Source organism: Mustela nigripes, chromosome 2 (assembly GCF_022355385.1).
Source record: "Mustela nigripes isolate SB6536 chromosome 2, MUSNIG.SB6536, whole genome shotgun sequence".
Taxonomy (NCBI): Eukaryota; Metazoa; Chordata; class Mammalia; order Carnivora; family Mustelidae; genus Mustela; species Mustela nigripes.
Window position 1 is genome coordinate 31747895 of NC_081558.1, and position 24997 is coordinate 31772891.

The following is a 24997-nucleotide window of genomic DNA, read 5'->3' on the forward strand; positions in this document are numbered from 1 at the left end:
GTGTTTATGATGAAATGCAAAATGTGAAATGGTCTAATACTTGTAGAACCCATTGTGTATGCCAGGGCTGTGCTCTCCATGCGTTATCCCTGGGAAGTGAGTTTGATTATGTCTGTTTTACAGATAAGGAAGTTAGGATCTTTCTGAGGTGTTGACACCAGACAACTGTAGAAGTAGACATTAAACCATGTGCTTCTCTAAACCATTTTGTGCCATTAGCATTGTAATAGGCTGACTTATTTCCCAGCAATTTCAGCAGCTCCCCTGGGAGGTGAAAATGGAAACAGGGCTCTTAATTGTTTTTCTAATCTATTGGATTAATTGGCAGCACCAGGCATAGTGTGCTGCCTAGTACATAGTAGAGGCTCAAGAAATGTTTATTGACTGTAAATCTTAAATCAAATTGAGTGAGAAAAAGATGACAGAGAAAGGCAGTATTAGGGCCTGGCCCCAGCCTTTTTTCTACTAAAACAAAACAGAACAAAAAATCCAAAAAACAAATCTGAGGTCACCAAAGATTTTATTAGCATGGTGTGTTTACACAGATTAACAGTTGGAGTCTGAGGTGACAAATTTTCCTGTGTGTGTTGCAGGGGATTAACTCCTGTCTGTAGAGTTATTATCTACAGAAATCTCTTTGCTTCCCACTAGGTGCCCCCACTGCCCAAGAAACTCCTGGCTCTGTCCTTGTGTTGGGCTAATTAGTTTAGTTTCAGTGAAGAAAAACTATGTGTAAGATTAAAATAAAACAACTGTAAATAAGAAGGTATAGCTGCTGTCATAACTCATCACTAACGTATTTCAAAGCCAGATCTGACAAATATTTGTATTTTCTTTTAGCTTAGGCAATTCAGTGTTGGCAGCATTTTATGGTTATGGAGGAAGAAAGGAGACCTTTTGCATAGAAGAGCAAGCATTTAAATTGTATTTAAATCTAGATTCCTCTTCCTCCCCGGTAACAGAAAAAAAAAAATCTTAATTTTTTTTGGAGGAACTTTATTGTGATAAGGCATTTATTGGACATACCAAACCTGAAAGGTGGCTGGTCAGATAGCAGTTTGATTACTAAACATCCTCTTTATGATTTATATATTGTTACCACAACATGAAGATATTACTGAGGAGTTAATTTACTATAGAAATAGTGTATGTAGAAATTTTAAAGTGTAAAACTAAATGTCTATGTTAAGAGCCAGTGCCCAGACCTTGGTTTCTAATTCCATTCTCCAGTAAAAGGAACCAGACATGACTTAATTCTATGGCTGGGGCAGGGAATAAACAAAATGGGCCTGGAGCATCTTCTGATGCCAGAAAGCATGAAAGTGCTAAAACAAAACAAAACAAAACACAAAACACACAGTAGTGGGGTATGTCAAATGAACATAGGCGCCTGAAAGCTCCTAGTGGGTCAAAGCTGGGACAGTTTAAACAACTAAATAGCATAATTTTAAATCGTAACCTAAGATAGAAAATGAATATAAATAAAAGATATACTATATATATAATATATATTGTAATAATGTCAATATAAATATATAAAAATATAAATTATTAATAAAAAAGAGATATCTGTGTGTCCATACTGATGTAAGTAAATGATTGGATATGTAACCTAATAGGAGAGAATAGATAAAATCTTCCATGTGTAGAATTCCAAATGATTTTTGTCAAAAATCCTCCTAAAGGAGGTGAAACATGACTGTCCATCCCTAAAATGTTGGCTGTGTTTCATGACATCCTTCTAAGGAACATAGTATGGAAAGGGGGGGGGGGGGACTTTATAGTGGAGAAACTTGACAGGCACTACCCCAGCCAGCTGATCAAGTTAGTATGAACAATGATAATGTATACTTGATATAATGTAATGAGAATGGCACTTTATCTCTGTGGTGTTCCTCCTCAGATCTGTTAATCCCATTATGATTATGAAAAACCCAGTGGAAAATTGAGATAAAATATCTATAAAATATCTAACTAGAACTCCTCAAAACTGCTGTCAAGGTCATCAGAAAAGGAGTCTGAGAAGCTATCACAGTCTCAAAGAGGGGTAAAGAGTTGTGACAACTAAATGTAATGTGATATCCTGTATGGGATTCTGGAACAGAAAAGGATGTTAGGCAAAAACTAAGGAAATCTGAATAAAGTAGGGACTTCATTTAAGATAAATAGGTCAGTATTGGTTCATTAGTTGTGACAAATGTAGCATACTAACAGGAGAGGTTAGCAATAGGAGAAATGGGGTATAGGGTAAATAGGAACAATGTATAGTATTTGAAGTGTAGAGCGCGCTGTAAGCTTAGCATCATTCTAAAATTAAAAGCTTTTTTTTTTTTTTTTTAAAGCTTATTTTTACAAAAAGACGGTGGCAAGGACAAGAGTCTCTAGTTCAGGTTTAATTTTCATCATGCTGGGAGCCTGAAGTAAATAAAAGCCCTTGGTGTCCTAGGCTGATTATGGTGTAATCTGGGGCAACTCTTCTTTGCTGTCATCTTGTAAAGCCATGACAGTTTGTTTGCAGAATCAGAGAATGCAGGAATTTTAAATGTTCTCCTGTGGAATTTCCTACCGGCATGACTTTTGTTTTCCCCTTTGCTTCTGCCCGGTAGCAGTCCCTTGAGTGGCATTTACTGTCCTAGTTAATCAGAGGGTAGGAGAAATGAAAAACTCTCCTCTTCCCCCTCCTATGAAGTTTCAATGGGCACTGGAAATGTAGGTCAAATTGCATCACTGTAGAAAGGAGTGAACAGGAAGGTATTTATGAAGTGCTGCCAGCCTCTCTTTAGATTCTGAGTTATGATGAGCCAGTGTTGAGCCAGATTAGGTGTGAGATACATGGAATCAGAGAGTCATGTTTTTGATGTAGTCCCAGAATGTTACATTTAATCAGTAATAAAAAGATTTCTGTCTGAAGCCCTGGTGAAAATAACTTGTACTGGCTTTGTTTAATTTGCATCTCCCAGCTTCTGGAATTCTTTTTGTCTCTTATTTATTATTGGTATATTGAGGCAATCTATATTAATTTAGCTAGGGAGATGTTTGAATTGTAGAAACTATTGTCATGTGTACCTAAAAAAGAATCTCTTGTTGGGTAATCACAGAAGTCAAATAATGTATTTTGCAAATTACCCATAATCATGTGTGCAGTGGGATCTTCATTAGCATACAGAAATCACAAAATATATTTTTTATTTTTAAGTTAGGTTTCAAGTACACCATCCAATGGCTTTCAATTTTTTTTTTTTTTTTTGCTTTCTTTTTTTAAAATATTTTATTTGTCCCAGAGAGAGAGAGAGAGAGAGAGAGAGAGAGAACAGGTGCACAAAGAGCAGGCAGAGCAGGGGGAGGGAGAACCTTCCTGCTGAGCAAGCAGCCCACTGTGAGACTCAATGTCAGGACCTTGAGCCAAAGGCAGACACCTAACTGACTGAGCCACCCAGGTGTCCTGGCTTTATGGATTTTAAGATAAGCCTTTAAATATATGTTTGTATTTTTTTTAACGTTATATACTACTTGTCCTTTGTTAAGACATCCAGATACTTGCTGCCCAAGTGCTTTATGTTACTTATATTGTCAATATTGAACAGTAAGCATCCTGACAACAAAACCAATTATAAAACCTACTCCATTTCTACTCTTTCCTTAACTCCTGTTAAGATCCGGGGTAGTTTGTATACAAAATGGAAAATCAGATGATAAAATAATCGCACATGCTTGGGTTTTATTTAATCTTAAAGGTTGCATAAAGTGGGCGCCTGTGTGGCTCAGTGGGTAAGCCGCTGCCTTCGGCTCGGGTCATGATCTCGGGGTCCTGGGATCGAGTCCCGCATCGGGCTCTCTGCTCGGCAGGAAGCCTGCTTTCCTCTCTCTTTCTCTGCCTGCCTCTCCATCTACTTGTGATTTCTCTCTGTCAAATAAATAAATAAAATTAAAAAAAAAAAAAGGTTGCAAAAGTATTCTGTGACATATGTTTATAATCTAACATACTTTTAGTTATTTTGACTTTTTATTTTGAAATAATTAAAGATTCACAGGTTGCAAAGACAGTTCAGAGAGGACCTGGTTACTCTTCACCCAGTTTCTCCCATCAGTTGCATCTTTCTTATCTATACAGCACAATATCAAAACCAGGAAAGTGACATTGGTATAAAATACATGTGTAGTTCTGTGTCATTTTATCTCATATGCAGACTTGTATAACCACTGCCATAATCACAGAAGTCTCCCTTGTGCTGTCCTCTAATGGTTGTACTCATTCTTGTTACCTTTACAACTCCTAACTCCTGGCAACCACTAATGTTCTGTAATTCCATAATTTTGTCATTTTGGGAATGATACATAAATGTGATCTTTTGAGATTGGCATTTTCAATCAGCAGTTTAAAAAGAATCTTATTTTTAAAAAAAGTATCAATGTTAAACATTTAAAAAAATACATATATTTTTTAAAGATTTTATTTATTTATTTGACAGAGAGAGACACAGTGAGAGAGGTAACATAGCAGGCGGAGTGGGAGAGGGAGAAGCAGGCTTCCTGTTGAGCAAGGGGCCCGATGTGGGCTTGATTCTAGGACCCTGAGATCATGACCTGAGCCGAAAGCAGACGCTTAGCGACTAAGGCACTCAGGTTCCCCTAAAAACATGTATTTATTAATTAATTTATTTTTATTTATTTATTTTTACAAGATTTTATTTATTTATTTGACAGAGAGAGATCACAAGTAGGCAGAGAGGCAGGCAGAGAGAGAGAGGAGGAAGCAGGCTCCCTGCCGAGCAGAGAGCCCGATGCGGGACTCGATCCCAGGACCCTGAGATCATGACCCGAGCTGGAGGCAGCGGTTTAACCCACTGAGCCACCCAGGTGCCCCAAACATATATTTATTTTTTAAAAGAAGTTGTTGTCCAGAGTTTGATTCACTAATTTTCAAACCTGTACTTTTCTAGCCTTGGGTATTCTATACTCTGTTGCTATATTTGAACAGCAGCTAAAGTCGTATGTGCTGATGTAATAACTGATTATTGCATTAACCTTTTTGCCTACAGTTAAAAGATGGTACTGCAAAGTTAAAGGGAAAATTACCCCGGGAAAAGCCCATCCCATCAACGAATTAAATATTGCAATTGTTTATGAAGCAGGAATAAGAAAACCAAATGTATACTTTAGTTATACCAAATAAAGTAACTGAGCCACATTTATGTTCATTTCTTCTTGAAAGAATTTTTCAAAGAAAAACTCCTTGGAACATGATATTTAAATAAATAGTAGTTTAAATATTTATGTTAATTAGATAATGAAAGATCAGAGAATTGCTGTACAGATCATCCTCAGCTTATAATGGGGTTATGTCCCAATAAACTATCATAAGTTGACAGTATTGTTAAATCAAAGATGCACTTAAACCACCTAACCCGGGGTGCCTGGCTGGCTCAGTCAGTACAACATGGGACTCTTGATTTCTGGGTTGTAAGTTTGAGCTCCACTCAAAAGAGATTTCTTAAAAATAAAATCTTTTTTTTTTTTTTTAAACGCCTAACTCAGCTAATATCATAGCTTACTCCAATCTACCTTAAACCTGCTTATATTAGCCTACAGTTGTGCAAAATCATCTAACACAAAGCCTGTTTTATAAGAAAATTTTACTGTCTCATGTAATTCATTGAATACTGTGCTGATAGTGAAAACAGAATGACTCTATGGATACAGAATGGTCGTAAATTTTGTCATTTGTGGACCCTCATGATTGCAGGGCTGACTCGGGCTGTGGTGCTGCCCAGCATTACGAGAGAGTGTCATACCACATATAGCTAGCCTGGGAAAAGATCCAAATCCAACATGCTAAGTGTGGTTTCTACTGAATGTGTATTACTTTCGCACCATTGTAAAGTTGAAAAATCATTAAGTCAAAAAACATTGTTAAGTCAGGGACCTCCTGTGTGTGGTTAGTGTGAAATGTAACATATGAAGGTCAGTGTCTTCATCATGTTAATACTGGCATAAGCAGGAAATGGAGTCCTGTGGTACATGAAGGATGGGAACAACCCATCTCAGAGGGAACAGATCTTCCTTAGATGACGATATGCTGTTTTCTAACAAAATATAAAAATTATGCTAGGAGCTGTAGGAGGACACATTAGTGTTTCATTACAAATGATACGGTGGCTCTAGGGAATCCCATGTGGCCAGACCTATGTAACTGAGCAAATAGAAGGTGAGCCCCCAGGCACCATTTTGCAGCTCCCTGGCAGTGAAGGAGGGGTGTGAGCACTCTCTCCTTGGCTTACCCAGAATTCATGTTCCTGGAAGTTGTGTCAGAGCAGATTTTTCATAAATGAAATACTATTATAATTGGCAAATGATCTTTATTTGACTGTAGCTCCTAACATTTTAGACAGCCTTCCTCCCCATAGGAAAATATTCTTTGTAGTTAAAACAACCTCTACCTACCACTTTACCACTTTAACATTTTTCTTTCTTTCTTTTTTTAAGATTTTGTTTATTTATTTGAGAGAGAGGGAGGGAGAGGGAGCCAGCCAGTGAGCACAAGCAGGGCGGCAAGGGCAGAGGTGGAGGGAGAAACAGACTCCATGCTGAGCAGGGAGCTAGATCCCAGGACCCCAAGATCATGACCTGAGCCAAAGTCAGATACCTAACTTACTGAGCCACCCAGGTGCCCCACCACTTAAACATTTTTCTTCTGATCATCCCTGTTTTCTTCAAGCAGTGTATCATTGTACTTAAAATAGCCATTGGGATAGGGGAAAAGGGAAGCAATCATTTATTGATTATCAGCTGTATGCCAGGCACTGTACCAAGTGTATTAAGTAACCATAGCAAGTAAGTCAATTTTCTTGGTCAGATTTACTTAAGAGGCCTGCTGCTCAAAACGGAATGTATATGTTACATATACACATATTTGAAGTTATATGTGTGTGTATATATATATATATATATATATATGCTGATTTATATATAAGTAGGTAATTTAAAGAATATATTAATTTGCGTATTCATGAGACAATGTGTGAAGTGATACGGAATATAAGAATATAAAACCTACCTCTCCCATTAGCAGCTCTCTATCCAGATGAGGAAAACCAATTATAAGAAGAAATTATAGAAGACAAATCAGTTAATTACAGGAGTGAAAACTGCTCAACTTATCAATGCAACATATATAATAAGGCAATCCATAAGTAATTACCAAATAAATCCTTCAGATTTTGAGTGCTGTAGTTGTTCAGAGGATGAAAAGATTATTGATCTCTGACCCTTGGTTGTGTCACCTGTAAAATACAGATGATACCTACCTCATAGTGAGAAATGAATAAACTGTGTAAGTAAAAGCCTTATTATATATATTGCCTGTTAGTACACTTTCAATAAATCATAACCGTACTGTTAATAATGAAAATTGTAATAATAGCAACAGCACTAATACTGTATTAGGGTGGGTTGACTGTTTGTTACACAAAACTGTAGTAGTATAATAAAATACATGTTCATTTCTTACTCAAGTCATAGCTCAGTGTAGTTTGGCAAGGAGGCTCTTGTTTTACCCAGTCATTAAGGGGCGAAGTTTTGTGGCTCTGCCCACCTATGGACTTGGAGCCCTCTCTGTTTTACCAGCCTAGCGTATGAGAGGCTAAGAATCAAAACAAGGAGGTTTATGTGGATCCAGCCTAGAAATGGATCCCAATGTTTCTCTTCATATTTTAAGGGCTCACATAGTTAGGCCTTCCTGCAATGGTTATTGGGAAATTTAGTCTAATTGTATGTTTTGGAAGATGAAGAATGTAGTATAGGTTGGCATTGGCAATCTTTATCACAAATAATATTTAGAAAGGCTTATTAAAGAGGCAGGACTTTTCCTGGATCTTTTAGAGAAGCCACTAAGAGTTGTAGGTTGCCCAGACTACCTTTATTTAGGTGGCCTTACTTAAAGACAAGGGTAGAAGAATTAAAAAACAAAAAAACTCCAGAAAGCTCCCAAACCCTGCAAGCATTATCAATAACAATTACATATTTAATGCACTAGCAACTGTCTCTACTGTGAGCCGTTTATTTGGTAGTGACCTTAGGCAAGCCATTTTACTACTTTAGACCTCCATTTCCTCACTTCTAAACGTTCTTCATAGAGGTGTGGTGAACGTTAAACAGGACAGTGCATGTAAAGTACTTAGCACAGGGGCTGGCCCAGAGTAAACAGTCGAAGTTGTACCTGCTATTGGTACTGTTGATAAGTACGCCTCCAGAGGGAAATACTTGCTGGCTGTTCATTTATTTGACATCTTTCCTGAAGGACTGTGTTAGAGTAGCAAAGAATGATTTGATTGAGTATGTGGATTTTAGAATTCTATAATCCTACTCCAGTAATAGGAAATTAATGTCCCCTTGGCAGAATATTGGGGGAGAAACTCTTTCCGTCCCTCCCAGGCTCCCCTCTTCCCTGTCAACACCACAGACTTTTAATTCCCCTATCAAGAGGACAGCAGGAGTCAGGGACTTGACTTTTTATCCCTCCTTCCCCTTTTTCGATAGGTGGATTTGGCTGGGAAGAGTGAGGGTAGGTGCCAGAACAGCTCCCTATTACTCAGGCGTAATTGCAAGTTCTTAGCAAGGCAGGAACATCCCACCCCAGGCCTGCGTTATTTTGAGTGGTTGAGTAGCTGTCAGAGCCTGTGGTTCCATTGAATTCAGTTCTATTGAGCAGGCATTTATTAACACTTAGAATATCAGGCCCTGGGGACGCAGAGAGGAAATGTTGCAGACCTGGCCTCAAAGAAGCCCACTTAGGGATGTAGGTGTGATGATCTGAAGAGGTTTATCTGAGTTTGTTTTGGAGGCTGGATGTGAGTTACTGGGAAGGTAGGAAGGAAGTAGTTCAGGGTGGTAGGAAGAGCAGGTATGGAGGAACAGAGGTAGGGATTGCTGTGCAGGGTAGCAGTAGAAGGAATGGGTTTCAGCTTTACCTTCGTATGCAGCTGCCACAGTTCTACCCCTTCTGGGCCTCATCTCACAAGTCTCAGCAAGGATAGTAAAAGTACCTATGTTATAGAACTGGGAGGATTAAGTTTAGAGAATACACGTAAAGGGTTTACTGTGTGTTGAAACTAGGCACATAGTAAGTGCTTAGTGAATGTCAGCCACTGTTACTGTCCTGTGCTTTTGTAATTGACTTGCAAATCTACTGACTTGAGCAAGTATTTTGCATAAATTATTGACATTTTTATTATATTTTTGCTTTTCCTTCAACCTAATGATGAAATAGTGTACTGTAGTCACACTTGATGGGCAAATGGCTTACCCCTCAGCTAAACGGAGGGAGAGCCGGGTTACCCTCAGTGAAGTCTGGGAGAGATAAAGCTTGAGATAGAAGAGTCATATGACCGAAAATGTCAAGGGAAGTGAGGGATGGCTACGCTGAAATCTTTCCTAAGAAAGAACTGGCTGAGTTTTTATGGAAATGGTCTGGTGCCAGGCACTGTCAGAAGGTGGAGGCTCCTTAGGCGCAGTTTTGTGGAGGGTCAAGCAAGCTCTATGACCAACTGTGGGGACTAAAATGTATTCTGGAAACCTGGGCCAGAGCTATTGGAGTCCTTACTGGAAGTCATTTCAGCTCCCTGTTCAGCAGTTACATTTTCATACTCTCATTTGGTGTTCAACGGAGTGACCCTGAGACTAGACCCTGTAGTTCAGGAGGTGGGAGAACTCCAGCTGATCTTTGAAGAGGTGGATGCCCAGACGCACCACTGAAAAGTCCAGTTGTGTGGAACGTAGCGTTTTATTCTTAAATTTGCTTTACCAGGGAGAAAGCTTGTCAGGGTGAAAGCAATGAAGAAAATGAGTAAACTCAGGGCTGCATTACTTCATATTTTTGGAGCATTACAGGTGATACGTAATCTGTTTTTAAAATGTTTGGTCTGTGGTGTTTCATGTGGGAGAAGATCCTGACGATTATCACATGGGCTAAAGGTGACACACAGGAGATAGGTGGATAAGGAAAACAAGTAATGCAGCCAGGTGGGAACTTTGAAAAGAACATGCCCAGTGAGGGACAAGGGGTAACCCGTGACAGGAGAGCTGCCCCCCTCCCCCCCGCTCCACCTCTGGCCACATTTTTTTTTTTTTAACTTTCCAAGAGAAAAAGGAAATTTGGAATTTTAGGTGAGATTTCCCACCTTTTATATGTTAGCAATAGATTCCTTTTTTCTCCTAAGGTCACTAAAGTAACATAGACCATAAAGTGAACTGTTTTAGGCCTGTGGACCTGTTTGCAGTGGGCATCAGAGAGTGGAGAGAAAGATGTGTAACCCCAGGGCCAAGCTGCGCAGCTGAATACACGGTCAGCTCTGGTGCCATGCACGGAACCTTGCATGGAGCACACACTCTGCATGTTTTTACTGAATAAATACAGGGGGCAAACCTCTGTTTCTAATCAGTCTTTCCATGCATAGAATGGGCACATTGGAGCCAGCCTTCCCTCAGCTCCAACTTGGAAGATAGAGGATCCGGTTAGAACTTGTCTTGCCCTCCTTGCAGGGCCCTCTCTACCCTGTTCTCTTCCCTTTCATGCCCTCTCCAAGCACCTAGGTAGGTACCTAGGTGTTCAAGCTTCTAGATTTTAAGAAGGTTTAAGAAATAAAAAGAAAGTTCGTATTGGTATGCTTCAATACAAGACTGACTCAGTTTAGCCTGGTTTTCTTTCCACAATCATGGTTATTGCATTTTTGTTTAATTTTGACAGACTCGACTGTATAATAAATAATTACAGTGAGGCTCTCAGAGTCTTAAAATTACATAAAAATGTTCTCCTAGAAAATAAGTCCTTTTCCCCATAAAGGTTGATATAACATTGCTCACCTAACAGTGTGGGCTTTCCTCTATTTAAAGATGAGAGAATTTTTCTGAACCCTTGAGCATTTCACAGAACCTCTTTTTACAACAAATTCTGGTGACATCTGCCCTTCTTAAAACAAAAGTTTTCACTGTCTTGAGCAAGGTAATTTTTGTTGCACTTATCAAGAATCAATTAACATTTAAGCTGAGAAGAGAGGAGCCATCTACTTTACAGGTCTGTGGGATTCTTAAACCCTTGGGGAAGGAAATGCTTTGGGCCTCTGGAGGACTGTACCTGGGACAGGAAAGTCCAAGAACAGCCCTACCTTCCCCCCAACAACAGAAACTTCTTCTCTTTCTCTCTTCTGGGATTTCGTGGCCTCCTAGGTTGGATTCTCTCTGAGCAGCATGTTTTTTCTCTTTGCTTACCGACTTTTTCTTATAGACTGAGAATACGTGGGAGTAGCTTACAGTCGAGCCCAGAGCAGAACCTCTTCATTCCAAATTCTAATTCCAAGGAGACCAAATGGAATATCTCAGTTTGGGTCATGTGTCCTTTCGCCAAAGCAGAGGAGGAGTTTGGGATCACATAATACAAATATCATGTGGCAGAGAGTTGAGAATTACATAGTACTTAGGAAAAAGGATCACCATGGGCTAGGCAGCTCCTCTAGAGAAGAAGGGCATCTTCTACAATCTTGCCTACCCCCCCCCCAAAAATAAATAAATGTATGCTTCTCTCAGAACTTTGGAGAAATTCAAGTTATAATTTTTTTTCTTTTTCTTTTTTTAAGATTTACCTACTTAGAGAGAGAGAATCTCAAGCAGATTCCCCTGTTGAGTGCATAGCCCGTTGTAAGCTCTGCTTGATCCCAGGACCCCAAGATCATGACCTGAGCCAAACCAAGAGTCAGATGCTTAACTGCCTGAGCTACTCAGGCATTCCTGTATCTTTTTTATTTCCTTCTCTCCCATCTCTCACTGCCTGTCTTTTAAAAACTATCTTATTAAAAATTATATTTATTGAACGTTTGTTACATTTTAGCTGGTAAATGAATAAAATCTGTCCAGTTTTTCCTATTCTTAGAAAATGCTTTACAGTCTACCTTTTAAACAATATATCTTTGTCTTTGCAAAACAAAATTAAGTCACTGTTTAGGCAGTTTGGTATACAAGGGAGCTAAATAACATCAAAAGCCTCCCTCTAGTTCCAATTCCAAACCATTTATTTATTGGGCAATCTTGAGCAAATTATGATCTCTCTCAGTTTGTTTCCTTTCTAGTAAAATGGGGACCATAACAAGAGCTCTTTTGAGTACAATGTTCTTGTGAAGATAAAAAAGAACATATACAAACATAGGGTAATTGCCTTTCTGCCCCCTGTTCTAAGAGAACTTGCTATTTTTAAATGCTTATTTTTAGTAACTGCCACTACCTTTTTTCCTCTAAGAATAGAATTTCCTTTAAAGCATTTTTGAGGCATGCAGGCTAGTAAATGGTGAATTCTTTTAAAGGTAAATGCTGTCTTGGGGACGATTTCATGGCACCCAAAATCTGATGACTTCCTTGGGCACTTTGGGGATATGGCTGGAGTATCCTGATGGAAAATGGAAAAAAAGCTTGACCCAGTGAATTCATGCTAGCAAGCACAGAGTTTAATCTGATGCCAGTGTTGTTCCACCTCTAGTCTACTCTGAAGGAATCACTGTCAGTGGGCCGAATGGTTATCTCTAACATAACATCTTTATTGGCTGTCTCTATCCTGGTAATTTGTAGCTTCCTTTGAGTGATTTTGCATAGCTGTAAAGTATTTAAGATGCAGAGAAATGAATTTTGGCTCAGGACAGACATGTTAAGCAAGATAGTGGCTTTTATTGGAAATAAGGCAGAAAAAGAACACTAAAATGGAAATAAGAGAAAAATTCTAAAAGATAGGAGACTAGGAAGGAATTAGAAATCCAAGGAAGACAAACAACTGGCTTATAACAATTGGAGGGATGATTATGAATGCTTACATTACTGAATAACATTTTGTGGATGGATGAAACTGAAACTGTTTTTAAAAGGAAGAGGGAAAGGATATGGCCCAGGATAACTTAAAGAGCCAGTAAAGATAATTATGAATAAATGTTCAAAACATGGTATAGAATTTCAGCTCCTGACTTTTTCTCAGACCATAGAAAATTTTGGCTTACTCTCTTAGAGTGGAAGTTAAGCAAAACAATCTTCTTGCCATCTAGCCTTGGTATATAGCTTTTGAGGATTATAGGAAGAGAAGTATGTTAATAGTGAATTTTTCATATGAAATCAGCTTGCCTTATGCTTTACACCCTGAGAGCATCTGCTTTGAAGCTGTGTTATTATTTGTATTTGCTGTTTTCTCTTGTGCTGCTTGTCTGACTTGAAAACTGGCTTAATTTCTAACTCTGGTTTGTTAACCTCCAGTCCCTTGACTTCTTAACTCAGTGCTCTTCTCCGAGTTAATTTTAATAGTAACCACATTCTACTTGCAATATATATGTACGCATATCTATGGAAATATGTGCATGGTGGAACACATAATTCCCTTGTGCTTTTTAGGAGGATGGCTTAATTGAGTTTTTGTTTTCTATTTGTAGTGTTATGAATTACTTTTCTGAATTGCTGAATAATAAAGGACTGAGTGAGCTCTCCAATTAATAATCTCATTCAGTGTGTGTTTTAAATTTGTGATACTGACAGGTTTCATAGGAGCAGGCTCTCTGAATAACCATTTCAAAAATTAAGTGAAAAGTCATTAGTGGCAAATTACACACAATGATTTTAAGCCCCAGGAGGCTGCCTCTATGTACACATTGAATAGTCATTTGTTCTTAGGTTATTGTAAATATAGCCAGTTAAATTCACTGTAAAAAGAAAAAAAAATGAATTGCATTTGTTAGAAAATTGGTAAAGTGCCTCTAATTTTAACACTTCGACATTTCAAGAGAGTTATAATAATTTCAGAACATCTGGCAGCAAATCAGATTATAGATTCCTGACTAGCTTTATCCATTGTTTCATCCTTTTTTTCCTTTTCTCTTTTTGTAGATCTAAACAGAATTAAGAAGAAAGAGCTTCCACAATCACAGCAGATGAAGATCCACTGGTGAATCAATCAGAATTTTTGGCCTGCCCTCCAAAGAAAAGGTAACTGGCTGTCCCAACATAGCACAGCCGAATAAATGCAATGCTTCTGATTATAACAGAGTTAGATTTTTACCAAAGGATGATAATTTTTAAAACTCAGGGTATCTGAGTAAGATCTCCAGTATAACCCTGAATATGATCTTGTAATAGGAAATGACACTGAATTTAAGAGTACAGTATTATTTGCTGTGTGTCAAAAGAAAAAGTGTGCTAAATGACCATCCCCAACTTATTAACACTGTAGGAAGACTTCGGAGATAGGACCATCTCCCACTGTCCATCTCTCTCCACCTTTTCCTAGGAATTGGTTCAAAGATGTGCTCTTATGTTTCTGTTCAGTTCCACTTTCCCTCACTCCTGTTTTCTTCTCTCTTCAAACAATGTTGACCCAGCTGCTCAGAGCAGGGAAGATCCTAAGCGAATTTTAAAAGAAGCAGGAGTTCTTCAGACACACGCTCTGGGCCCAGAGCCTTTGCCTAGACTGCCAGGCGCTGTGTGCTCATGGGCAGTCCCAGATCACTACAAAAATAATAGTCACTATTTTCTTTTTAAAGATTTTATTTTATTTATTTGACAGAGATCACAAGTAGGCAGAGAGGCAGGCAGAGAGAGAGGGGGAAGCAAGCTCCCCGTTGAGCAGAGAGCCCGATGCGGGGCTCAATCCCAGGACCCTGAGATCATGACCTCAGCCAAAAGCAGAGGCTTAACCCACTGAGCAACCCAGGCACCCCAATAACAGTCACTATTAATTGAGTTTCTCACTACGTATTTGCCTTTGTGCATTTAATATTAGGGGAGGAGGGTGGTAAGTTTCACATACTATGAAAAAGAGGAAAAAGTCCTGGAGGAATTTTTATTAAAACAAAAAATCCATTTTCCTATCTACTCCTGAGAGGAATGAGGGAGCTAGAGCTTAAGATGCAATGTAAGATGAGTCACTGAGGGATAAAACTGAGCATGAGCCAAACAGGGAGGACCAAAGGCCATTCAGCTTCTGAAATTGATCAACTTGTGTATTTAGGCAACAAATGCAGTGCTTCAGTTAGGCTGAAGCAACTGTAGCAAAGATGGAAACATTTTGAACAACATGAATAACTCATCCTCAAAGATAACTTTACAAACAGAAACAGGAGCTTCAGGGAGAATGTAGCAGTTCTGTTTAGGTGCTTGGAGCATGTGACAGGATGGCTCTGAAGTCTCTGCCCTCAAAAGGGGCACCTAAAATTTTCTGACCTAAAGCTGAAAGGCCAGCATTTCAGAGGTATCCTTCAGGGATCATCAAAGTCATCACAAAGGATGGCATTCATTGTGGAATATCTGGAAAGCACCAGTGGTTTCTTAGATGGTGGTGAGCAACAGTGGTCAGGGAGGGGGGGGTGAGGGTGGTGGTAGAGGGGAGGTAGGGAGGTAGAGAGAAAACACATTTGACAGAAATGCTAAAGGAGCTCTTTAGTCTGTAGTTGTTCAACTGAGCTTCTAGAACTGCGAGCAGAGGGATTGTCCTTGAAGAGGAAAAGAGAATAGGAGGTGGTTTTCACAGGTTACAGTTATGACTTTTTTTTAAGATTTTGTTTATTTATTTGACAGAGATCACAAGTGGGCAGAGTGGCAGGCAGAGAGAGAGAGAGAGAGGAGGAAGCAGTTCCCTGCCAAGCAGAGAACCCGATGCGGGACTTGATCCCAGGACCCTGAGATCATGATCTGAGCCGAAGGCAGAGGCTTAACCCACTGAGCCACCCAGGCGCCCCATGACTTATTCTTTTTTGAATAGTGTTCAGACAGAAAGATTAATTTGATACCAGAAGGTCAATGACAAGGGGAAGGAAAGGAGGAAGCATAACAAACTCAAGTCTGCAAGAAGTGTGACGAACTCAAGTCCAGACAGGTAGAGTACTGAAATGGGCCAGGTAGCACTGTGAGAAACTGTCAAATTTATGACCAGTCTGAAGGGCAGCCCCTTTTCATGCCAACTGATTATAGGCCCAGTACCCATTCAGTAAATGTTTGAGTGCCTACCTATGTCATGCTGTGCTCTCTGGGCATTGGGGATTAATTAGCAAAGCAGAGGGACAAAAGTCCCTGCCATTGTGCCACCTACTTTTTCATGGAAAGAAACAGATCATAGAAAATCTAGTAAGTAAATACATTATACTAGATGATGAGAATTGGCTAGAAAAAGCAGGTCAGGATAATGAGAATCATGTGTGCTGATGAGGGGAGTTTTAGCGTTAAATAAGGGTGGTCAGGGTAGGTTTTTTGAGAAGGTGAGATCTGTGCATTAAAGATGAAGGAGCGAACGTTGTTACATGCAAAGGCCTAAAGCAGGAGTCTGCCTGAGCCTTCTGAGAAAGGTGAGAGTCAGAGCTGCTTGAGCAGGCAAGAGAATGGTAGGAAATAAGATCAGATAGGTACAAGACCAGTGAGTACAGCCTTAAAAGGCCATCCCTCGACCCTTTTATTCTGGGAGGAGTGGGATGCCACTGGAAGATTTTGAGTAGAAGAATGACTTGATCTGACTTCTGTTTTTTCTTTCTTTCTTTCTTTCTTTCTTTCTTTCTTTCTTTCTTTCTTTCTTTTTTAAGATTTTGTTTGTTTATTTGACAGAGAGGTAGAGCACACACATGCTTACAGGGTGTGGCAGGCAAAGGAAGAGGAAAACAAGGAGCTGGATGTGGGGCTCAATCCCAGGACCCAGACCTCCTGAGGATCATGACCTGAGCCCAAGGCAGATGCTCAACTGACAGAGCCACCCAGGCACCACTGTGACTTTTTTAATAGAAGTGCTGTGGCAGCTATATTGAGATAGGCTGTAAGGGGCAAGGGTAAAAACCAGGTCAGCTATGGTTATTGGAATCAGCCAGGCAGATTTTTAAGGGACCTGAACTCAACTTTAGTTATTTTCCCTGAGTTTTTTAATGTTAGCAACTAATTTAAGAAAAACAGTTTGAGTAAACCTAAATAAGCCTTTGAGATTCTGCCATCTGGTGACAGTTTGCTCCCTCACCTATGGAAGTGGAGAAGGAATTCAGAGGTTGAGAACTTTGGGACAGGCTAAACTGGGGAGGGTAAGAGTTAATTTGAAACTCACATGAAAGCTTGACTTTGTTTAGGAGGTGAAAGTGAAGGAAGGGAAAGGTAATGGCATGCAGAAATAGCCAAAAGGTAGCTACAAGCCCAATGCCCGTCACTGATGAACAGATAAATTGTGGTACCTCCGCACAATGGGATATTATTTAGCCGTAAAGAGGAATAAATTACAGATATGTGCTCCAACATGGATGAACCTTGAAAACATTATGCTAACTGAAAAGACACCAGACACAAAAGGCCCCATATTGTGTGGTTTTAATTATGTGAAATATCTAATATAGGCAAATCTATTGAGACAAAACAGATGTTGGGGAGGGATAGGAGATGGGGATTGACTGCTTAATGGGTACAGGCTTTCCTTTTGGGGTTGTAAAAATGTTCTGGAACCACATAGTGATGATGGTTGTAGCATGCTGTGTATGTACTAAATACCACGTAGTATACTTTAAAGTGGTTAGAATTGTGAATTTTATGTTATGTGAATTTTACCTCAGTCGGGCCGGCGGGGGGGGGGGGGGGAAGAATGGCATACAGAAAAACATTTGAGAGATGTGTATTTTAGGTTCTGTGTAGCTCAAGTGGAATCTTTGTAAGGGGGACTGATGGATGGTAAAGCTGGAAAAAGGATGTTGGGCCAGGTACTGAAAGGTGTTGCCTGCTAGAATCTCTTCTGCTGGAGGCTGTAAAGTATAACAGCATGTATTCCATGAGAAAGAATGGGACTAAAGAGAGGTTGGTGTTTTGGGAATCCCCGCTTCTGTGTTTCAAAGCAAAGTAAATGGCTTCTGGTCTTACCAATCTGTGATAACTGCTATTTACTTGGTAAAATTTTGTGACAATCATACAAAGGCTTCAAACAAAATGAATTTAGGGGTTCTCCTAAAAAAAAAAAAATACCCATATTATAGTTCCTGGTTTTAGAAAAGGTTGTTAAAAAAAAATTTAAGTAACTATATGAGGAGATGGGATGTGTCATTTAACCTTACTGTGGTAATCATTTTTAGTAGGTGTATCAAAATTTGCACATCTTCAACTTTCATAATGTTATATTTCACTTATATTCCAATAAAGCTGGAAGAATTGCAACATTATATAAATATGTATGTTAATAAAAGTCCCTTTAATTACATTCTTTCACTTCCAGTTTTCCATAAGTCCAGAATTATCTAGACTGTTTCCTATGCATAGACTTGTCATCCTCATCATTATTACTGTTTCACAAAAATAGGCATGTATTATGCAAGTACTTTGCAAGTTGCTTTTTTTTTTTTTTTTAAGATTTTATTTATTTATTTGGCAGAGATCACAAGTAGGCAGAGAGGCAGGCAGAGAGAGAAGGAAGCAGGCTCCCCGCCGAGCAGAGAGCCTGATGCGGGTCTTGATCCCAGGACGGTGGGACCATGACCTGAGCCTAAGGTAGAGGCCTAACCCACTGAGCCACCCAGGTGTCCCCTTGCAATTTGCTTTTAAAAAATTTTACCTTGGCTGTCTTTCTACTTCTTTCTTTGGGACTGCTACATTATATGCTATACTTTCATTTGTAAAAACAAACAAAAAATGAAAAGCAAATGCGATTTACCTCCATTACAGAGGATGAGGATTATAAAGTATAAAATATAAAATTAGCTAACACTTAATGAGTACTTACTATGCGACAAGTGCTATTCTAAGCATATTACATAGTTGACTCCTTGTAACAAGTTGATAAGGTAGAATACTGTTATGATACTGCATAGATGAGGTATAGATATTGTTATGGTCCTCCTTTTATAGAAAAGCTAACTGAGGCAGAGACAAAGCCTGTCCTGTTAAGGTCCAGAGTTAGGCAGTGGCAGAGATAGACTCCAGGACATGTCTCACTCCCACTGATGTTTGTCCTGAGGGACCTTGTGGCCAATGGTGTGAGATCATAGAGATTTTTCAGAAGTCAATCTGGAATTCTGTGTGAAATTTTCCAAGTTTAATGTTGGCTTAAAAAAAAATTGAAATATAATTCAAATACCACAGATTTACCCATTTAATAATCTTTAATGTATTCATGGTGTTGTATAACTGTCCCCTCCATATAGGTCTAAACATTTTCATTACTCCCAAAGGAGGACCCTATTTGCATCAAGTAGTAACTCCTCATTTTCCCCTCCCCTCGGGCCTGAAAGCCACCTGTTTGTTTTCTGTGTGTAGAGATTTGCTTATTCTGGATATTTTATAGAAATGAAATCATATAATATGTGGCCTTTTGTGTCAGGCTTCTTTTCCTTAGCTTGTTTTTCAGGCTTATCTATGTCGTAGCATGTATTAGTACTTTACTCCTTTTAGTGGCTGAATAATAGTCCATTGTATGGATATGCACAATTTTATTCCTCCATCAGTTGATGGACACTTAGATTGCTTCTACCTTTTAGTTGTAAGTAATGCTGTTATGAATATTGGTGTACAAATCTGTGTTTGAGTCCTTGCTTTCAAATCTTTTGAGTATATATCTAGAAGTAGAATTATAGGATCTTATTGCAAATCTGTGTTTAACCTTTGGAAGGACTGCCAGACTTTTCCACAGGGGTTGTATCATTTTACATTCCTACCAGCAATATACAAGAATTCCAATTTTTCTACATCTTTGCCAAGACTTATTATTTTCTGTTTTGTTTTGATAATAGACAACCTAGTGGGTGGGAATCAGTAACTCTTGTGGATTTTATATGGATTTCTCTCTTTTTTTAAAGATTTTATTCATATGACAGAGAGAGGGAGCATGTGCACAAGCAGGGGAAAAGCAGGTAGGGGGAGAGGGAGAAGCAAGCTCCTCTCTGAGCAGGGAGCCTGAAGTAGGGCTTGATCCAGGACTCTAGGATCATGACCTGTGCCGAAGGCAGACGCTTAACTCACTGAGCTTCCTATTTCACCCATGTATGTATTTCTGAAATGAAAAATGATATTGGATATCTTTTCCTTTGCTGTTGGTTATTTGTGTTATCTTTTTGGACAAACGTCTATTGAAATCCTTTGCCAGTTTTAAAAATTAGGTTATTTGCCTCCCCCTGTTTGTGGATTATAAGAATTCTTTATACGTTCCAGATACAAGTCTCTCATTAGAATACACAGTTTGCAAAAATTTTCTCCCTGTAGGTTGTCTTTTTATTTTCCTGAAGGTGTCCTTTAAAGCCCAAAGGTTTGATGGTTTTGGTGAAATCCCATTTATCTATTTGGCTCTGTTTTTAAGAAGTTACCTGATAAGTCAGATTCTAGCTTACTAACCACTTACATATGATTGCTGTCCTCTGCTGCCACTCCCCCACAGAAACTATTTGGAAAAATCCTAATGCTTTGTGAAAATACCTGTTTTCTGAAGTGGAGAGAGGCAAGAGGTTCTGGAAAGTAGCAATGGTAGACTCAACAGTAGCAATTTTGTTTCAATTCTGTTCTGCCTCTGCTGAAGTTCCTTTACTTGGAGCAGTTTGGTGGGGAGGAGATTGTGGTAGAAGGTGGAGAAGAGTCCTCAAGATTTTTACATTGATCCATAAAAGGTTAAAGAGGTTAAAATGTCAGAAACTTTGCCTTCTTTCATAGATTGTAGCATTTAAAATCAGAATGGCCATGGGGATGCAGTAATGGTGTGTTTCTAGGAAGACAGGTTTAGGGACCACCACATCTATAAAGTCTTTGGGGTTAAGGTCTCCCTTCTGTATGAGAGAATATGTGTTAGGATTAGGGGTTGAAGACAGAAAACAGTATTCATTCATTCACATGTTTAATGAAAAATAGTTAAATCTGCATGCCATCTATGTTTGCTAAGAAAAGGAAGGTTTTATTTTGGTGGTGGACAGGGGATGAAAGCCTTTGTGGAACAGTCTGTCCTTTGGGAAGCAGTACAAACCCAGATGGCTACAGGATCACAAAGAATGGGGAAAAGTCAGGGGGGTTGAATTTGTGGAATCTAGGACTTTGCTCAGAGCTAGAACTTTGCTGAGGAAAGAAGGAAGAAGATGTGTTGTTCCTTCCCTTTGCACTGACGCACCTGCACTGTTAGTCCTAGAGTTCAGCCTTAAAGCATTTTGCTGACTAACTGTGGGAACTGGCCACCGCACATCCCAGGTTCGTGGGTAGGTACATTCTAAACTCCCAGTAACACCCTTATGTTGGGAATGCAAACGTTTGACCCTGGGAAGACTAAGCATATATCTCTTTGCCACCTTGATTTTGAGCATGAACTTTTTTTTTTTTTAAAAGATTTTATTTATTTAGGGACACCTGGGTGGCTCAGTGGGTTAAAGCCTCTGCCTTCTGCTGGGGTCATGATCCCAGGGTCCTGTGATCGAGTCCCAAGTCGGGCTCTCTGTTAGCAGGGAGCCTGCTTCCTCTTCTCTCTGCCTGCCTCTCTGCCTACTTGTGATCTCTGTCTATCAAATAAATAAATAAAATCTTTAAAAAAAAGATTTTATTTATTTACTTGTCAGAGAGAGAGAGACCGCACAAGCGGGCAGAGTGGCAGACAGAAGCAGAGAGAGAAGCAGTCTCCCCACTGAGCAAGAAGCCCAATGTGGGACTTGATCCCAGGACCCTGGGATCATGAGCTGAGCCGAAGTCAACAGCTTAATCTACTGAGCCACCCAGGCGTCCCTCGAGCATGAATTCTTAACCTCAATCCATGAAATCCCATGATTTAGAGGTGGAGATGAGTTCTCTTGTGCTTAAGTGTGAGGAATCGGGGAAGATTTTATTAAAGAAGCGGTATTTGAGGAGGTCCTTGGTTGAGCAAGTAGGATTTAAACCAACAGACACAAAATATGATAAGTAGAGTGATCTTTATGAACAAAGCCTGGGTGCCAGGGCTCTGGAGTGCGGAGCATGTTTGAAGCTATAGATTGGTTATTTTGGCAGGACTGTAGAGTACCTGCCGGAGGGAGCACTGTGGTTGTGGTGAAATGGATCCAACTTATGAGGGCCTGTAGTGCTAGGTGAGAAGCTTTTACTGACTTCAGTGGTCAGTGGGGAGTCCCGACAACTGGTAGAGTGAGGACTGACATAACTAAAACCATTCTTCATTCTGTAAGACTGACCTGACACAGTAGCATGGTTCCATTAAAATTGGGACTTTCTGTGTGACAGACATGGTGTTAATAAAAATAGCTAACACATACGGGGTGCTTTTGTACTGTGAGGTTTCCTGATTCTCCTCATAAAGTAGATACTCTTGTTTTACTAATTTTATAGATGAGGAAACAGGTACAGAGAGGTTAAATGGTTTCCCCAGAATTACACCACATATGGTAGCACAAGGATTCGGCCTGGGCAGACCGGCTTTAGAACTCATGTTCTTAACTGCTGGGTCCATAGGTTGTGATATTTACAGTCATGTCAGTAAAACCTGTATCAGTAGAAAGATTTTGGAAATTATTTTTAACAATGTGTTTAATCTTTGCATTTTATTGCATCCAAGGCAGTGCACTAGAACTTTATATAGTCAGCTTCTTTTTATAGCTAAATGCTAGTCTGACTTCTCCATTTTTTCCCATAACATTTTTCTATTCTTTCTCTCTCTCTTTTTTAGCTACTTAAAGGCTTTAAGTGAAGATTTTAAATCAAGTTTGTCAGTAGTTTAAAATTATGGGCCAATATTAAGTCCCTAGAACACTTGGTCTTTATTCAATTTAAAGTTAAAACTTACTATTTGTATTTTGTATTTTTTTATTTTTAAGATTTTATTTATTTGGGAGAGAGTGAGAGAGTGAGAGAGAGAGCGCACAAGCAGGGGGGCTGCAGAGGGAGAGGGAGAAGCTGACTTCCCTCCTAACAGGGAGTCCGAAGCATAGCCCGGTGCAGGGCTTCATCCCAAGATCCCAGTGATCTGAGCTGAAGGGAGACGCTTAACCTGACAGCAGATGCTTTAACCTGACTAAGCCACCCTGGTGCTCCTATTATTTTGTATTTTTAAATTTTCTCTTCCTTCAGTTTGCTATTACTGGTGAATGTTTCTTTGGGAGAATTCGCCTGTAGCTTACACTTGTGATTAAGAAAGCAAACTTAGAACTCAAAATTTTGGATCTCTTGGCACCTGGCACAGCTTATAGAATGAATATGCGTAGAGGTTAAATCTTTAAAAAGGTAACTACCCATCATCCTTAAGTTTCCACCTCTGCAGCTATCCTTATTATTTCTAATTTTGCCTTTGGTTGTGAGCAGTGCCAGCTACTGAGCTGAATTCAATTTCCTCCTTCCACTGTTCTCCCCCTGCTGGAGTAGAGGTATGCATGACAGGCTGCAAGTATTTCACTAGAGGGAGCATGGTTAAAGGGTCCTTGCCTGCCAGCCCCACATGCGGAAGAGAGCAGAGCCCTGGCTCTGGGGAAGAAAGGAAGAGAGAGAGAGGTGTGGTCAGACGAAGGAGAGAGGATATGAATAAAGGCTCAGCCAATTTTAGGAGAAATAAAGAAACCAAAACCAACACATTCCTAATTCAGGGGATCTGAGTTTCTTGTTACTCAAATAACTGCAATTCTTTGGGGTTGATAATGGAGAATCTCTGTTACCAATCCTGTAATTTGCACAGATAAATATACTGTAGTTACTGGTTTTCAAGTTTATTAAAATGTTGTAGTGGGACCTGTGGGGATTTTTTTTGTTTTGTTTTGTGTTGTTTCACTTTCCAAATAAAATGGCTGGTTGTGTGGTGGGGTCTTACATCTTAGAAGTTTTTGGACAGTTTCAGCTATTTTACATTAAACCGAATTTAAAGACTGAAAAAGATCAACTTTTATTTTTTCCACTTAGTGATGCCTTTGGCCTTTGAACAAAGCATTTTACAAGTGAATCTGCTGTGCAAAGAATACTTTTTGTAAAGAGAGACCTTGTTACCCTTGGCACCTACTGGGAACATCCCTAAATTTGGATGGTGAAGTAAGGCCATATTTTAAATGCATCTCTGGAAGGGATGAAATGCCCAGAATTTGGCAGCATTTCACGTCTGACGGCCTAGTTCTTAAGCCACGTACAGTCTAATTGGTGGTGACAGCCTTTTGCATAAGAGCATTTTGATGAATTAAATTTTTTCCCCTACTTCTTATTCTTATGAGGTCCTCAACAAAATCACTGTGTTGTGTTTACCTTGTGTCGGTCTGAGCACCAGGTATGTGTTAGGCAATCAGGAAGTGTTTGAAAAATTGAGTCCTCATTACTCAGACCTTATGAAACATATCATTTGTCTGTATGGATGGGTAGTGAAGATCCTCAGAGCTGTAAGACATCACCAATACACTGGCAGGAACACGGATTGATAGCATACAAAGGATGCTACTGTATTAAAATAATTACATTAAATGAATACAAATTGTATTGGTAATTTTCATTTTAAATATTTGGGTATGGAGGAGGGGTATTTAGGTAAGTAGTCATCGGGTTTTTTTATTATGGCCTGGTAGGTAAAATTTGAGTGTCTGCTGTACTTTTCTTTATAGACCCATGCCTTATTTATAAGCAGTAGTTTGGAAATGTTGCCCAAATTTGCATATCAGAACACTGTACTTTGTCAGATACCAGTTTTGACTTTTGTCAGTGACTCAGTTGAACTATTGGGAAACACAGACCAACTATGGATATCAGAGTCTGGGAGGATTTAGGATGTACTTATGGGTGAAGAGAGTGTAGTAAGATGCATTGGCTGTATGTAGCAGAATAGCATTGGTGGGCAGGTGCCCAGAGTTGCCTGTTATTCTTTTGGTACCCACATCTTCAACTTTAAATTCAAATAAATTTCATAGATGAGAATTGATCTGGGTTGCTTAGTTTGATATTAGACCCTTATGATAGGGTTTATTTTGTTTTAAGCTTTGTACCAAGTGCTTTCTATGGATCTTTCCCTCAGAAGAATCCTGGCTTTATCTCTATTTTACATATTAGGAGGCTGAAGTTCAGA

At 39.4% G+C, this 24997-nt stretch overlaps 1 protein-coding gene across 1 annotated transcript in view; it reads left to right on the top strand.

Annotated features, from left to right (window-relative positions):
• The window catches only part of ATXN7 (ataxin 7), a 143893-nt gene that overhangs the window by 18868 nt on the left and 100028 nt on the right, over positions 1-24997 (top strand). Inside the window, exon 2 of the mRNA XM_059390092.1 lies at positions 13903-14001. The gene's annotated coding sequence lies outside the window, so the exon portion shown is untranslated. The remainder of the gene's footprint in view (positions 1-13902; positions 14002-24997) is intronic.